Genomic DNA, 6,976 nt, shown 5'->3' with positions numbered 1-6,976 from the left:
ATATAGGTCCTCCTCGTTATTCTTTGTTGCATTGATGGGAGTAAATTACTTATTTGAAATGGCGCATACTATGCGCATATAGTCCCCTATAAACGGGATCTGAGTTGTTGGAAGAACCTTATCCAGATACTTCCAACGTTTTATTTGTGCATTGGCAGCCTCTACGACCCATCGGACATGCAAGACAATGTTCAATGTAAAAAAACGCTTTTTATTAAAGAAATAATTCGTGTACGTTATAGTTTGTTGTCGAATAACCCATGGCCGGAAGTTAAGATGCGTAGGGATTAAATCACGAGTGTTCTGTCGATCAGATCGACTTTCATTCATTAAATGCCGGATTATTACGCTGGTGGAAAATGTATCGAATGTTTTGTTAAGTAACATCGCGTGCTTTCAGTGTATAAGCTCCGCCCGTAATTATTGCAGGATAACCCATAGAAGATTGTCTTCTTTGTTTATATGAAATTCGCCACGTGCCGTCTTAGAATCCGTATTTAACTAATATAAATATTTTAATACGTTCCTGCATGTGGTTGGATGTTTAGTATACATATTAGGCACTACGTTTTCAAATTGCGTTTGTCTATGTATGTAACATGTGCACAAACTCACACATAAGCATGAGCGAACTGTTCATTTTATAAAAGTTTGCGTTTGATTAATATGTCTTAAATAATCATTATTAAAATATATTTAGGTTATAAAATAACACATATATTTGATAAAACAGTCTTAAACAGATTAGTCCTACATAATTCGGTCTTAAAATACGCAACCAGCAAACAACAAGCGAATATCACTTATAGTAGCATATTTCCCGCTTAGCACGTGGAAGTAAATACTAAATCATTACTATTTTAAAACGCTTTCAATACCATTTGTCTATGAAACACCTAGTATTAAAGTTGCATGCATGTGTTGTTAGTCAGTTCCTTATATAGGCGGCATTGTTTTTAAGACTGAATACATAAATGTGTAAATCTTGTTTTAAATAGAAATGCTAGACGACGACAATTCCATAGTTATATTTTCAGTAAAATATAAAAAATTAGCTGTATATTTAACAGTTCAAAGAGGACAACACACATCATATTAAGATTAGCATACAGTTTATGCTCAGACCGTGCTAGAAAATTCGGAGTTTACATCGAAAACATTCTCAAATAGATTACCTTTGTAACCAAGCGACTTGTGTTGGCATCCTCCGTTGGCATTTGTTTAACTCCCTTATTAATAAAAGCTGGAATTTCCGCATGAATTCCCATGTTAGAAAGTAGCGTTATTGAATCGCGAAACCCACGATCAACCAGGAAGACATCATTCGGCCTTATCCATTCTTTGATTTCTTCTATGTTGTTGTTAAGAATATGATTTAAAATTGATGCGTCGTTATTTTTTGAGTCTGAAAAATATGGCCCTAGAATGCTTGCAAAATATCCAGTAGTTGTTACTATAACCATTGGTTTTGCTAAAGGACGGCCTTTGTGCACACTGTATGAACGCCGTTGAAATTGAAAATTGGAACTTTCCTGTTTATAAATGTACGTACCGTCAATAACTAATATTACTTGATCATTATTTTCGGCCAGAAGAGATTGAGCTAAAGTCCTTGTATGAGTGTCAATGACATTTTCACGACTGATATGCTGAAAACCTAAATAGTGTTGAACAAAGTTTTGCATCAACAGGGTCCTTACAGCTGCAATAGCCCTTCGTACACTTGATTTTGAAATAAATGCCAAAGAGAGTTGCGAGTAAACTATTAGAGATTCCGGTTTTCATTTTGAACAAAAAAAAAATACCGGTCTTTGTCGATTTTGATCTAACTGGAGTGTCTCTAATGTGCTCTTTTAACATGCTGTGGAAGTCCAAAAATTGTTCCTTGTTAAGGCCAGTCATGTTTTGAAGATCAATATCAGAGTAATGTTCAAGATTTTCAAAGGCCATTCGTTTAACTGTTGATTTAATGGCAAACTGACGTACCGTATCTAAAAGCTCTGTAATTGTTTGTTTGCTTTCAAAGGCATTGTCCATTGATTTAAAGTTAACAAATGTATCCGGATGGAATTGAGACTATGAAAAATCTAAATGGCATGGGCAGCATCTACTATGAGTAGTTATTAAAATATTGTGCTTTATAAACACTTCTGTTCTTAGCTGTTGTGGCACAACGATAAGTTTTGGCCCAGGCTTTTTACAAATGAAGCAGTAAGCATGGCTTTTCGAGGCTGTCTTAAGTCGAAGTCGCACAGACGGCGGACTTCCCGCACTGCATGTATTTTCTTGTCCACCATTTTGGAGACTGGCCTGATGTAGCTACAGAGATGGAGCTTGTCCGTACCCAGGTCACGAACATTTGCCACAAATAAAGTCAGACTCGCTGCTTTCAATCAAGAAAGTTTTTCTGAGATACTTTCTTAGATGCTTGTTGATAGGCCGTCTCTGGCGAACTTTAAGTTTGCATCTGCATACTATCCACTTAGACTGATGCATCCTGCAATAAAACAAATTTTTAAAGTAAAATTCATTTTAATTATTAAATACTTACCTGTTATCTCTAGCTAATCCCTTTCCAGGGAGTTAATTATCCGGAAAACTTTAAGCGCTGGGAATCATCCACCTCTAATAAAGAAAATAAAGTCAGGTTAAACATAGTACAATGTAACCTAACCGGAAAACAAGAACAACAACTCATCTTTCCTTTACAAAAACATAAAATGTCGATGAGCGGTGTGGGAGGTGGGACTTACCGATATCAGGTAAGTATTTAATAATTAAAATGCATTTTACTTTAAAAATTTGTTTTTATATCATAAATACATACCTGTAATCTCTAGCTGATTTTGCAGCTGCGACGGGAAGGTTTGCATATTTTTTCCCATCACAGCAGAACCCATATTTAGGGTTTTCAGCCAGAGATAGTAGATCATGTCCTCAGATTATCTTTGTTAGTACCATATTGTACGTACTTAATTCTCGGATGGCCTAGAGTACTTACGCCATAGAAGAAATTACAGTTTGAGCCACAACAAGAGGACCCAACATGTACAAATTGTCATGTTGGCACTCAAGAGAACGAAGATTAAAACAGGAGAACGTGGTAGGATTCCTCCAGAAAGCAGCTTGAAGCACTTCAGACAGTGGAGTATAATTAATATAAGCCCACGAAGCTTAAAGAGCTCTTAATTCATGCGGTCTTATCTTAAACAAGGATAAATCACTGGATGAAAGAGAAGAATAAGCTTTCATAATTGTCGAGGCTATCCAACGGGAGATAGAAGCCGCACGCAGAAACATCGCCCCCCCCCCCCTTTTAATGGAATGAAAAGTTTTTACGAGAACCTCGAATAAACTTTACTCTTTTAAGGTAGAACTTCAAAGCCCTTACCGGGCAAAGGAGTCTATCATCATCTTCATGTCCACAAGTTCTAGAAAGACTTGGAACTTTGAAGGGTTTGGAAGCCATAGAGGGAAGTTGATTTTTAGCAAGAAATCCTGGCTGACATAATAATGTAACAGATCCATCAACAGCATCAAAACGAAGATGGTAATCTTCTATAGAAAGAGCACGAATTTCACTTCTCCGTTTGGATGAAGCCATAGTAAGAAGAAAAACGGTCTTCCAGGTTAGGAACTGTAAAGAAGCCTGATCAAGAGGTTCATAGGGAGCCTAAGTAAGCGAACCAAGTACACAAGCTAAATCCCATTTAGGAGCCAGTGTTCGAGATACAGGACGTTTAAGTTCCATAGCTCTAATCAGTTCCGAAATCGCTGGATCAGCACAGATTTGTGATGACTTAGTAAAAGCCAATGTATGCGAAATCATAGATCTGTATCCTTTGATAGAGCTAAGAGAAAGTTTTTAATCATCAAAAAGATAGATGAGAAAATCCGCTATGCGTCTAGCAGAGGGATTGAGGGGATCAATTTTCCCTCGAATACACCAATTAGAAAAGAGTTTCCAGCGAGCATCATAGACTGCTCTGGTGGATTTTCTCCTTGCAGAAGCAACGAGGGTTGAAGCCCTGACAGAAAAACGTTTCTTCTGCAGAGATTGCCTGATAACGGCCAGACGTGTAAGTGGAACATTACTGGATCCGCATGTAGTCTGCCGCTTTGAGATAGAGATCTGACCTGTGAGGAAGTTTCCTGGGATAATCGTACAGGAGACTGAGAAGATCGTTGAACCAAGATCTCCTGGGCCAACAAGGGGCAATCAGGAGTATCCGGCATGAGCTCACCCTGATTTTCGCCAATATTTGGGGAATTAGAATGGGTGGGAGATAGGCGTAAGCTTCCAGTTGGTCCAAAGCGAACGAAAGCGCGTCTATTGCCCACGCTGCTGGATCGTAAACTGGACTCACATACAGAGGTAGTCTGTAGTTGTGTCTGGTCGCAAACAGATCGACCAGGGGATAACCGAACTTGAAAAAGATCTGGTTGGTCACTTCTTGATGAAGTGTCTATTCCGATGGATGTGTTGTCTGTTGACACCATCACATAAGAGTCTCAAAGATGTGACTGGAAATGAGATACAGCTAGAAATACTGCTCGCATTTCTAGATTGTTGATATTAAGGTGAGATTCTTGATGAGACCACAACCCTAAAACTATTAGACTGAAAGGTTCCAGGTGAGTACCCCATCCTTCCTTGCTCGCATCCGTGATTAGATGTATTGACGGTTGCTGAGGAAGAAGTGGTACTCCTGCTAAGAGAGTCTCCTCGTCTAGCCACCACTGAAGATGAGACACTAGGGAAGGATGGATTGGAATCTGTTTTAACAGATTGCCCGGAGACCATTTCCAACAAGCTGAGAGATAATGCTGAAGAGGACGTAGGAATAGATGTCCCAACTGCACAAAGTCTGCTACTGAGCTCAGGATACCGTTGAGAGAGAGGAATTCTTGAGCTGTTATATGAGATTGGGACAAAACCCAGTTGACCTTTACCAGAAGTTCCGTATGAAGGAAGGAGTCTCCATTTTGAAAGTTGGTTTGAGAAGGTACATGTTTAACACTTTTAAATCTATTACAGGTCTCCAGTAACCAATTTTCTTTTGAACAAGAAAAAGACGATTGTAGAATCCTGGAGAATAAGGATCTTGAACCCTTTCTACCGCCTGTTTTTCCAAGAGCCCGAGAATGGACTGTGGAATATGTGGATGCTGAGATACTAGTTCTATCGGAACGCGAGAAAGTGAAGGCCTTTTTTCGAATTGAAGTCAGGCCTTTTGTAACCAGAGAATGAACCCATGCGTCCGAAGTAATTTGAAGCCATCGGTTTGAAAAGTGGAAAAGTCTGGCCCCGACTGGTATTTCCGGCATCGGAGGTTGTGGAGGTAGAAGGGTAGGGACCTAGGGCTGATAAGGAGGCGGTACGCCCTTGCCAGCAGAAGGTTTGAAATTCCTCTGATCCAGCTTGGGTTTGTTCTTTTTCCCAGAATCTCTACCAGAAAACTTCTTCGAAAAAGAAGGTCTGTTATAGGAAGAAGGCCTGTTAGGACCCGATCGTGGATTAACAGCAGTTCTTTTAGAGAAAAGATTGTTTCTCTTAGCCTTCTTGGGTGCTGGAACTGCTGGTGGCCTAGAAGAAGGCTGCTTAAAGGCTCCTTGGCGTTGTCCAAAATTGTTTCTAGCTAAAGAAGCATGAAGTTGATCATCCTTGTCAGCTGTGATTGCTACTTGTATCCTTCCACCAAAAAGGAAAACTGTTCTGAGCGAGTTCATACCTGGTTCTAAGAGAAAATCTTTAGGTAAAGATGAAAGGATAAGATCTCTACGAATCCTTAACATCTCAGACATTAAAGAAGCAGCATTATGTGAAAGGGATAATGCTGTTCGTGATAGGTTGATCAATAAATCCCGAAGTTCTTCCGGAACTGAATCAGACCAATCTCAAACCAAGTGTAACAAGGTTGCTAGCATTAAGTATTCCTGGTTGGATAGACCTAACGATCTTCGCTCTCTACTTTCCCAATGTTCTATCATGGAAAAAGGGACAGACACTGAAGTAGATGAACTAGGCATCGTAAGCAACAGCTTATTGATGTCTTGATCCTGCGATGGTAATTTAGAACAATCTAAACCGGAAGTCGGATCGGGTACTGGTGGTTTGTAGTTAATTCACTGATTCCAACGATTGAAAAACAGATAAGACAGTAGTACCAATCGGAAGGCGTGTATCCAAGCGGAAACGAACCTTAGTAACCATGGTGGGATCAAATGTACGAACGAGTTGTTCAGTGATCGAGATCGTCGAATTAGAAGAAGTCTCCACAGGTCGTGGACACAACTCTTCACCCAGAGTCTGGAATATCAGCTCGTAAATTTGATTACTGAAAGCCAAAAATTTATCCGTATCAATGTCCGATTCAGCTTCACTCTCTACAGGAACAGAGCTGTGTAGAGAAACAGCAGGAACAGGAATGAAACTTTCTTGTGCCAGATTGTCTGGTAAAGATGAATGATCATCCACTACGTTAGCAATCTGATAATGCTTATCAGTATTGACCGGTACAAAATGACCGGACGCATTCTGTACCCATAGAACATCAGGATTCGAATGGGTAGCATTAGGGGGTACACGACTAGATACGGTCAAAGACACCCGTGGTGCTGATTATGTAGCAGTAGTTGTTAGCTGCGCTCCTGAAGTTCCAACATGTGTGGCTGTTAACATGGGAGCCAACACATGTGGTAAGGAAACATGTGATTCCATAAAGGAATAAGACGGTGAAACACCTGAGGAGTGTGTCGATGCAACACTGAGGATGAAAATATCAAAATGTCTTGGATATCTTCAAGGTGTTAACCTTTTTGAAATTTCAATTTAATCCCTTGACACATGTGGAAGTTAATAGCTCATCCAACGTATAGAATTGTATGCGGACTGACTGACCAATGTACCGACAAACTGACACAGTGAACTCTTTGCATGGTTATAAGAATTCTTCCAAAAGACATATACAATACC

This window comes from Dreissena polymorpha, chromosome 7 (assembly GCF_020536995.1).
Source record: "Dreissena polymorpha isolate Duluth1 chromosome 7, UMN_Dpol_1.0, whole genome shotgun sequence".
In the NCBI taxonomy this organism is placed as follows: Eukaryota; Metazoa; Mollusca; class Bivalvia; order Myida; family Dreissenidae; genus Dreissena; species Dreissena polymorpha.
The sequence above is the reverse complement of the archived record's forward strand: the minus strand, read 5'-3'. Positions refer to the sequence as shown.